Source organism: Sciurus carolinensis, unplaced genomic scaffold (assembly GCF_902686445.1).
Source record: "Sciurus carolinensis unplaced genomic scaffold, mSciCar1.2, whole genome shotgun sequence".
Taxonomy (NCBI): domain Eukaryota; kingdom Metazoa; phylum Chordata; class Mammalia; order Rodentia; family Sciuridae; genus Sciurus; species Sciurus carolinensis.
This window is the reverse complement of record NW_025920264.1, coordinates 54,567-65,912: the sequence shown is the minus strand read 5'-3', so window position 1 is coordinate 65,912 and position 11,346 is coordinate 54,567. Positions and strand designations below refer to the sequence as shown.

Below are 11,346 nucleotides of genomic sequence, written 5' to 3'. Positions count from 1 at the left end.
GAAAACAGTATATTTAGACATATTATACACACATGTAATATAACTTATTCTAACCAGTTCAATAACATTTCTATCACGTTTTAAAAACAAGAATGTTCTTTATTTTTACAGAGCATTATAATATTTGAAACTGTCTTCATTTATCAATAAACTTTTCATTGTATTTAACAAGTTAATGATGTTAAACTATACCACACTACTTTGTCAAGTCCCAAGTGCTCAAGTGAAACAAAAAATGCTTTGGAGCACTGAATGAAAAGAGAAAAAGGCTAAGAGAGGCTAACAGAGATACTTTAGAAGACATTAAAGGGGATTTTGTGGTGGGGAGAAGGTTAGATTCATGACCACCATCAGATTTCCCTCAAGGTTCAGAGGAGTTTTCACAAAATTATTTTTTAAGATATAAGATTAGAACTAAGGAATCAGAGGAACCTGAACTTTGGGATATTAAGCATATAATCAAAGTTCCTAGTTTGGTGGGTGAAATGAATTAAAGAAGAAGAGAAAGTGAAGAAGAGGCAGAAGAGAGATGGGAAGTGAGAAGCACTGAGGGAAACTCATGCCTACAGGAGATAAAGTCTAAGTTCATCATGAACTAGAGAATGGAAAGCAAAGATAGGAACCTGAGAGATGGAATACAAGAGGAGAAAGGTGGGACCTTGTACCTTCCAGGAGGTGAAAATGCACAGAGGTAAGCAGCTGCACAGAGGTAAGCAGCAAGTGACGTCTAACACCGTGCCATTTCTTCTGTAAAAGTAAGATATTGGCACCCTAGCTTGACATTCTAGTCAACACCAATAATTTAAAAGTATACATGCCCAGAGTGCAGCCATCCTTCAGGCTAAATGTCTGCAGGCCATCTGAGAGGACTGCAAGCCAAGTGAGTTTAGATAAAACAAAACTCAAATTAATGCAACTGTCAGGTGAAGAGATGACAGAGTTCATTATTCTCCCAGATTCCTAGTAGTTTCCTAAAGCTGACCTGTCCTGACCATTCTTTTTAATTCTTAAAAATTTTTAATTTTAATTTTTTTTATTTATATGTAGTGCTGAGAATTGAACCCAGTGCCTCCCACATGCTGGCAAGTACTCCACCATTGAGCCACAATCCCAGCCCCCTGATCATTCTTAAGAAGCTACTGTTGCCAAATAGTGTACATTCAAAAATAGACTGACCACGATCAGAGCTCCAATTTTCCCCAAGCCTTCACTGCCTCTGATCTGCAGAATAGCAGGCAGCATGGAAGTTATTACCTTTTTTGGAGGGGCAAGGAAACTTGGGATCCAAAAACCACTAAGTTGGAGAGATCCAAGATGGCGGACCAGAGGGAGGGCTGCATTCCTTGTCAATCCCTGACTTGGAATTCAAACAGAGGAAATACTGTTTCTCTGCGAGGCAGTCATTGCTGTTTACCTCCCCCTCATTCAGCCACCACCATTGCCTGTCATCTGCCAGTCTATCGCCTGCCTTTTGAGTGCAGATTGCTAGCTGACTGCTGCCTGTCATCCCCCATTTGCCCATTTTCCCGCCTCTTGGCTGCCCCTTTCCCACCTTTCACTTACCCATTGTCCACTGCCCGATATCCACCCTCCAATCATCTGCCATTAGCCTGTTGATCACCCACAGACCACCAGCAGGTTGCCTGCTACCCACTCTTGCCTGGAAGTACATTGTCACAGTACCAGCAGGTTTGGTTACATGTAGCTGCTACCATCTTGGGACACTATCCAGAGCCTGCAGGTTTGCTGCCACTACTGCTGCCATCTCAGGGTGCGGCCACCTCAGTCTGGGGACACAGGCCAGGGCCTAGAACTATATTGGGGTACCTACAGATCTGGTTACACCTGAGGTCTTTCTGCTGGGTGTGGCAGTGGCTGCCATCTGGCTGCCTCTTTGCAGGGTTGCTCCTTTGTGTGAGCACATCCCTGGTGGTCTCTGCAAGTTGAAAGGGCATTGAAATCTTGGGACTGCAACCAGGCAAAGCCTGGGGAAGCTGAAACCCAGGTTCATCAGATTGCAGCTGGGTTTGCGCAGGCCAGTCTGGGTCTGGCAAGCCTGTGGAAATCTGGAGACTAGGGGCAGATCCCTGGGGGGAGCACAGGTTGAAGAAACTAGAGAAAACTGGGCTCTCTCCAGTTCAATGAGTCCTGAAGTGTGCAGGGATGGAAGGGGCCAGTTACTACAGGTGGGAAGACTGGAAGAGGGTCGAGGGCATCTTGCTATCAGCTCATCCACCCAACCAGGTCCAGCACCCACTGGACTGGAGCTAACATCAAATTTCAGACAACCTCACCTATTGGCAGAGAAGGGAAGCTGAGAAATTTTTTGAAATCCAATGGAAGCAATCATTCAATTTTTCATTGAGACTTTCCTTTTTTTCACCCTCTCTCTCACACCTATATTATATTTGAATCCAAATATTTTTCAAGTATCAATTTATTGAGGAATTGATATCTGAATAGTATATTACAGTTTTGTTGGGTATTCTCATATTTTTACTTTAAAAAATATCTGTATGTATTTTTTCTCTCACCCATCTTTCTCCCTGGGTTCTCTTTCTCACTTCTCTCATACTAAGAGCCATCCTCTATTAATTCATTTCTTGCTCTTACTATAAATTTTTACCTCTATCTTCTCTCCTCCCTCATAACATCACAACTTACACTACTTCTGTTCCATTATTGTCCATCATTTGAAATGGTAAACCCTTTTAGCAAACTTACTGTTTATATATTGTAGACAATAATTGAATGCTTCATTTCTATTTATTGTGACAAAACTGTAGATGGTTTAATAGGAGCTGTTAATATTGAACTCCCCCTTAAAGGTGAGGTACTGGAAGACTTCAGAGATATTATACGACTACAGGGTAGAATCTGTGCTGCCTCAGTTCCGTACTGCTAGATGAGAAGACACACCAACAACATGAAAAAACAAGGGAACAAAGTACCTCAAACAAACCAAGGTGTTCCAACAATAGAATCCATAGACAACACTGTAGAAGAAATGTCAGAGAAGGAGTTTCAAAAATACATAGCTTGATCTTCAAAACAAAGGATGGTATTGGAGAGAAAATACAGGAAGTGAAAGATCATTTCAATAAAGAGGCAGAGATTATTAAAAGGAATCAAGCAGAAATCTCAAAATGAAGGAAAAAAATAAACCAAATTAAAAATTCAATGGAAAGTATCACCAACAAATTAGACCACTTGGAAGACAACTTCAGACAATGAAGACAAAATATATACTCTTGAAAATAAAGTTGACTGCACAAAGAAGATGATAGGAAACCATGAACAGAACTTCCAAGAAATATGGGATAACATGAAAGACCAAATTTAGGATTTACCAGAATAGACAAAGGTGTGGAGATACAAACCAAAGGAATGCACAATCTTTTCAATGACCTAATATCAGAAAACTTCCCAAATCTAAGAATGAAATATAAAATCAACAAGAGGCTTATAGGACTTCAAATGTACAAAATTACAGTAGACCCACATCAAGGCACACTATAATGGAAATGACTAACATACAGAATTGTCGTGTCCCTCGCCCGCAAGAAAGCACGACACAGGAATCTTCCTTCAGCAGTTTAATCAGGATCTTATTACTATATAACCATGGATTTTCTTCTACTTCCTTGAGCCGAATTCGTACACCTTTATACTCTTGCAATAACCAATCTACTCCTGCCACTTGGCCTTTGCTCATAGGCGCTCCCGTATGCAACAGTTGGCATAACCAAAAATGGGCTTGTTTACCTAGAATGCACCTCAGGCTTTAGCGGAAACCAGTGCCATCTTGTCATGGCGGCATGGCGGCTCGCCACAGCTCCCCCTTCTTTATTTTATGAACACAGGTGAAGGTAGAGGCCCTATCCTACTGTGTAAAAGTGGCAGATAGTGAACATCAGTCCCAGAGTGGCGCCTTCTCCGGGCCTGACATCACCTAAGCCGATGCCTTTTTTCGTAGGGTGGGACGTGGACATCAAACCCACATGCAATAGGGCATGCCTTCCTTGAGGTTCAAAATAAAACTCTCAAGTGCAGTGCATTGCCTCGCATCCTGCGTCCATGAAGACATAGTGGTATGGAAAACCATACTTGGGGGAGCTTATCCAGCTTACGCAACTGCAAAGGCCTGAGGTAGGAAAACACATTACCCTTCTTGCCAATGCTGCACAATACAGGGGCATCATAATGAACACAAGGCATACAGTAACAGTTCTCTCCTCCAACATCATTGTTATAGCTCAAGATCAAAGGTGGAAGTTATAAGACAATTGAAGCTTTAATTAGTACAAGAAATCCCCAGGATGCAAATACACAGTCCTCAAAGAAAAGTACATAGTAATTACAACAGTACCCTGCAGACACCTAGCGTAAATGATAATTCTAACTCTAACAGAGATATACTAAAAATGCCACTTATTCCCGTGCCAGATTAGCCAACCACACAGAAGGTGACACCCCTTGCTCAATGGCCAACACAGCCTGAATTAATACCGCCTTTTCACGTGCTTGACGCACTCTTAGCTTGTAAATAAGCCAAAGGCAAAGGCAAGTGCCTGCAAAACAAATACATCCAAAGATTCCCACACCAACCCATTCTTTAAAATAACTAAAGGCAGAGGTGAGCCAGCTAGAAAACTGACTCAAAGTAACAGGCTCAACACGGGTGTCATTTAAAATCGCAATCTGCAATAATTGTTGATTCATCATCTTCTCAGCTTCTAGGGACCAGTTGCCTGCAAGAAAGGCGGAAATCAAGTGGCTTTGATTCTTTGCTTCTTCATATCTTACTGGAGTTATACACATGTGTTTATGATTCCCGATGCATCCAACTTGTGCAATGTTGAAAAATTCATCCAACTGTACTTGTAGTAAATCGATTCTTTGATTCGCCGCCAAGATCCCTGATAGGATATGTCTGTTGACGCAGTCCTGGGATTCCAGCACCTGTGCAGTTTGCTGTATGACTTGATTAATGGTTTGTGCTGTTTGAACTTGATTGGTCATGGCTAGAGCAGCGGTAGTGGCTGCAGCAGCAGAGACAGCAATAGCAGTTATTATGGCTGCGGTAATGCCAAAGTCTCTCTTTTCTCTGAAGAGGTCCACCAACGGAAAATTATCTGGATTGACCTCCACTGGGACAGGTACAAAGGTGGGTACCTTTACAATCACAGCAACAGATTCACTACCGTTCCAACACTCTGAAAGCAGGCAGGTAATATTGTCATTAGAACAATTTAAAATCACTTCCGAACTGTTTGATAATATAAATAGAAAAGGGGGGGTTAAACATACTGGAGCGGGGGGAAGAGTAGCGTTATATAGCTGCTTATGCAACAACAAGTTTCCTAGTCGATGTCCTCTCTGTATATCTTCCGTGACAGTACCTGTTGCATTATGCAAAGAGAAATTGCCTCCTTTTAATAAGGCTAAAGCAGAGATGTCAGTCGTGGCTCCGGCCCGATTACCTATCAGCCACTGATAAAAGGGCCACCCCAATCCGGTAGAGGTACCATTTTTTGTGAAATTATAGGAAAACTTCTTAAGGGATGGAGATATAGAGAATCCCGGAGCCACCTCTTTATAATCCCAATTTCTGTCTTGACAATGAGTAAATATTGGGGGGAAGCTTTTGTAAGGGGTACAAGCGGGTGAAGCAAGAAACCATGTGGCATTTGTCGCATTTTTCCTTGCCCATGGAAAATGACCGGTACTCACAGTAACCAGGGTGGTGATATTTACCACTCCACTATTATTTCCCACACCAGATCCAGACTGCAATCCCTGCGAAACCTGCGTGAGGGCAGAAGTCAGTATGTTTAAGGATACGCTGTTATGTCGCAAGAGATTGTCCCAGGAGGTGACATTTTTAAGGAGCAGACGCACACAGTGTTGACTATCACTATGAAGGGAGAAACAAAAGACTTCAGTCAAATTAAAGGATGTAAGATTAAAGACAGAGGTTTCAGTAGACATAGGATCACGACATGGCATTTCCATCTCACAAGTGCTGGCGAAAAGGGTTGGCAAAATATTGGAATCAGCATGGATCGGCATAGGTATCGGCCATGCCCGAGTAACCGCCCAAAGCCTTATCTTAGAAACTGACTTCTGACTGGCCCATTGGGTCATCAGGACCAGACACCACAGGATCAGTAGATTCTTCATTCTGTTCCTTCACACCTTTAGCTGAAGTCGAGGCTAACAGACTCCCAGGTATCCTATGCACGAGTCGCTCAGGCACCCAAAGCGGTTCCGTTCGATCCTGTGGTACTTACCGGTGCACCCCCTGACCACTGAAAGTTCTGATTCCCGGGTTTCGGCACCACTTGTCGTGTCCCTCGCCCGCAAGAAAGCACGACACAGGAATCTTCCTTCAGCAGTTTAATCAGGATCTTATTACTATATAACCATGGATTTTCTTCTACTTCCTTGAGCCGAATTCGTACACCTTTATACTCTTGCAATAACCAATCTACTCCTGCCACTTGGCCTTTGCTCATAGGCGCTCCCGTATGCAACAGTTGGCATAACCAAAAATGGACTTGTTTACCTAGAATGCACCTCAGGCTTTAGCGGAAACCAGTGCCATCTCGTCATGGCGGCGTGGCGGCTCGCCACACAGAAAAAGGATAGAATTTTAAAGGCTGTGAGAGAAAAAAAAATCAAATTACATATAGGGTGAAACCAATTTGGATTTTAGCTTATTTCTCAACCCAGACCCTCAACACCAGGAATAACATATATCAAGCTCTGAAAGAAAGTGGATGCCAATTGAGAATTTTATATCCAGCAAAATTAAGCTTCAGATTTGAGGATGAAATAACAACCTTCCATGATAAAAGTTAAAAATAATTCACAACTAGAAAGTCTGCACTAAAGAACATTCTCAGCAAAATATTCCTTGAGTAAGAAATGAAAAAAAAAAAAAAAAAGAAAACCAGGAAAGGGAAAAATGACACCAAAGGAAAGGTCAATCAAAGGAGAAACTAAGTCAAATTAAAAATCAAAATAAACCAAAATAGCAGGAATACAAATCATATTTCAATAATAGCCCTGAATATTAATGACCTAAACTCACCAATCAAAAGACAGATTGGCAGATTGGATTTTAAAAAAGACCCAACAATATGCTGTTTTTAAGAGACTCAACTCTTAGGAAAAGATATCAACAGACTGAAGGTGAAAGTTTGGGAAAAAACATATCATTCCCATGGACTGTGTAAACAAGCAGGGGTTTCCAGCCTCCTATCACACAAAGTGGACTTCAGAAAGTCAGAAGGGATAAAAAGGGACATTTCATACTGCTTAAGGGAATCATATAGCAATAAGGCATAACAATTATAAATAAATATGCCCCAAACAATGGCACATCTACATACATCAGACAAACCCTTCTCAATTTCAAGAATCAAATAGACCACAACACAATAATACTGGGTGACTTTAACACACCTCTCTCACCACTGGATAGATCTTCCAAACAAAAACTAAACAAAGAAACTATAGAATTAAGTAACAATCAATGATTTAGATTTTTTAAAAAAGGCTAATAAACATTTTATTTTTTAGAAATTCCTGGTGATGTCCCAATGTCAGCAGACTGCTCCATTTCTTGTACCTGTCCCAGGCAGACCTACATTCAGTACATTCAGTGCAACACATGAAGCATGTGAAATGTCTCAAAAATCAAAACACTAACTTATCTCTGGCATGTCATACTTTTTAAGGCAGAAGTACTTTCTATAATCACTACTACAGATTGTTTGCCAGTTTATCTTCTGTCAACTATACATTCCATAGGTATTCCAGTTAAGTTTATATCCCTAAGAACATGGTATCAAAGAAAAATTTCCCGTTTCTTCAGTAATTTCAAGAAGCCTAAATAACAAACACACCTCACTACCTTCTTGAAAATATTACTTTTGGTGAAAAATTTTTATCCTAATTATTTTTTAAAAATTGTTTTTAAGTTGATACTTAAAAGAATTTTGATTTTTAATCATCTGCCACAACTATCTGATATACTTTAAGCTTAATGACACTTAAGTTTTTAAATAAGATAATCACTTTCAAGGGAAAAATGTTATTTCATTTGTATTTTAAAATTCTGCTTTACATAAAAGTATATGTCATTCTGCCAAATATATTTTGTATCTATTTCTAATATAGATGTGCCTGTCATGTTAATGAAGTCACAAATATTAAACATTTCACTTCTTGGATAGAATTACATATGTGACAGAAAGCATACTTTTTCAGCAGGAGTAATCCTGTTCAATAGTTTTTAATTCCAAAGTAGTTGTTAGAAATGTTCATGTTTTATTCCATTTCTTACTATATATGATTATCACAATGTTGAACTGATGTCTGTTTACCCAATCATCAGCACCATCATCATCTCAATCTTGGAAATTATCAGCAGCATTCCCCCATACAAATAGGTACAGTGGTACAGTTTAGTGATAAAGGATTTAGTCTTAGACTATTCCTTTAGGTCATTTGTTTATATCACATTATTGGGAATTTATACAAACTTCCATTTCTTGTAAAACTGTGTAATGCATTACTATACTGTTACAAAATATCCTTTTCTGTAAATACATTGGAAAGTTTCCTGGGCATTTATTAGACCCCCCCTTTTTATTTTAGCAGTATTCCAAATGCTAACAAGCAGACATTTCAAAACCCCAAATATAAGGTCAGTTTTCTTAATTTTCTGAAATTAGTTACTTGAGTTAAAAGGAATTCTGTAGGAATATTGACCCACCTCATCTCATTTAACCTTCAAAATAGTTAAAACAGAAAAAACCAAACTTGTTATATATAACAAGAATCTTTCAATTCAAAACTCTTGAAAGACCGTAAGTTAGCAGATCTATGAAATTATACAAGATGATGCTGAAATAGCTGAGCTTTTTTTTTTTTTTTTTACACAATTAAACCCAGTTATCTTTTCCCCTAAGGTGATAAGAAAATTGAAAATTTGCCTTTTAAGTCATGCAGAGATTTATATCAACATTTTTCTATTTTCCCTAAGAAACTAAAGTGTTTCTTATCTTACAATTATAAATAATCATGACACTCAAACTAATTTTTTGGTGCTCAGTTTTTTCTACTTTTGAGACTAGATTGCATGGTAATATTTAGTCAAGATGTATTATACTGCTACATTATGTATAAAATATCATTTCTGGTATCTGTCCATCTTCTATTGACATGCCATTATTATTGCCAGGGGAACTGAAAAAAGAAAAAAACAGTTTTGCTTGCAGCAGGTGTCTCATGACTACTTTCTTCAATCCTTTTGTGCCATAGTGGGAATCTGGGCCTTTGAGTGTTGCACATGCTGTGTAGCATATGTTGGATAGGATCTCTATAGGTTCTTTGAACGTGACCCTGAATGTGTTAGCAGTCCCATCACAACTAAATCCAGGATCATTCTGTCTGAGGGTTTTTTTTTTTTTTTCATATTCAATGATCTGTATATTCACTTGATAATCCGTGGGACCATGAATAGATCCATATAAACCAAATCCAACAATAGAGATTCTTCTATTGACTGTGAACCTGTAAAAACCACCTTGTGAAGGGACAGTTCTTTGATAACTTTTAATTCTTTCCATGGTAACTGGTCTATTCAGGCTTTCCTCTTCAGTCAATTTTGATAATTTATATTTCCCTGATTTGATCCCTTGTTCCTCTATAACATCAATGGCTCTCTACTTGCTGAAATCTGTTGAAGCAGCATTCCTTTCCCCTAAGGCAGCACCGTGTTCGGTCAATGTATTCCACTCAGGGGTTTAGGATTAATAGTAAAATGAAGAAAGAGGTTTACCACTTCACGATCTGACAACATTCCAGATTGAGCAGGACCTGCCACAAACTCCTCAATTATCATCAGTGGGTACCGGATTAAGGGAAGTGCTTTTCCTAGAACTTTCTGTTTGTTTGTAAAAGTAACAGGCAATTGTTGTCTTTGACATTCGGCTTCTGCCCATCGTACAACAGCTCCAAAAAGTTGACTTTCTCGAATACTAAGTGTGTCTCTTTCCAGAACAGCACAGTGTGTCTATATCAATATCAGTAAACCCTTCTGCACTTATTGCAACCACTGTGCTTTTGTCTATAGTGTCCAGACAAAGACTAGCAAGCTGAGGTTCATCAAATAATCGAGCCTGAGTAAGTAACATGAAGGCATTATCTGCTCCAAGATGCTTGGTGAGAATTCCACACAATGTGCTTCCAAGGCTGGGACTGCATATTTCTTAGTAGTGTAAAGAGTGGTCATAACTGTTTCTGGGCCGATTTGAACGTCATCTGAATACAGGAATCTCAGCAAGGCGGGTTCCACGTCCGGCGTTGAACAGGGCGCGGAAGACTGCACTGCCGGAAGCCAGCACCAAGCGCTGTGCGGAATGCGCTGCGGGCCGAGCAGGAAGCGCACGTCGCTCAGCAGCTCCCAGTCGAAGAGGAAGGCGAAGCGCTCCTTCAGCGACGCCTTGGTCGCCTGCCAGTTGTACAGCGGCTCCCGCTGCAGAGGAAGCAGGGGCCCCAGGGGCGGCTGCAGCTAGGCGCCGGGCTCCGCCTAGGCGCCGGGACCTGGTCCCTGCTGCGGTCATCCTGCTGTGCGCAGCTACGGGCTAGGCGGAGAGCTCCTGTGGGCCGCCGAGCCCGGCACCGCCCCCTCAATGATTCAGATTTAACAGACATAGAGTATTTCATCCATCATTGAGCAAATACACTTTATTCTCAGCAGTACATGGATCCTTATCTAAAATAGGCCATATGTTATGCCACAAAGCAACTCTCAGCAAATACAAAAAATAGAAATACTACCCTGCATTCTATCAGATCATAAATATTTTATTATTTAAAATCAACAATAAAATAAAATAAAGAAGCTACACCAACACCTGGAGGCTAAATAGCATGCTATTGAATGATAAATGGATAGCAGAAGAAATCAGGGAGGAAATAAGAAAATACTTAGAGATAAATGATAACACCAATACAACATATCAAAATATCTGGGGCACTATGAAGGCAGTGCTAAGAGGAAAGTTCATTGCATTTAGCTCATACATTAAGAGAATAAAAAGTTTACAAATAAATGACCTAAAATTACATCTCAAATCCCTAGAAAATGAAGAACAAGTCAACACCAAAAGCAGCAAAAGACAGAAAATAATTAAAATCAGAGCTGAAATCAATGAAATTAAAACAAAAGAAACAATTCAAAAAATTGACAAAACAAAAAGTTGGATCTTTGAAAGAATAAATAAAATTGATAAACCCTTAGCTACACTAACAAAGAGAAAGAGGGAGAAA

The 11,346-nt window shown here is 39.9% G+C and overlaps 1 pseudogene; it reads right to left on the bottom strand.

Moving 5' to 3' along the window:
- Positions 1-9,391: 9,391 nt before the first annotated feature.
- LOC124975383 (BTB/POZ domain-containing protein 1-like) overlaps positions 9,392-11,346 on the bottom strand; it is a 51,767-nt pseudogene continuing 49,812 nt past the window's right edge.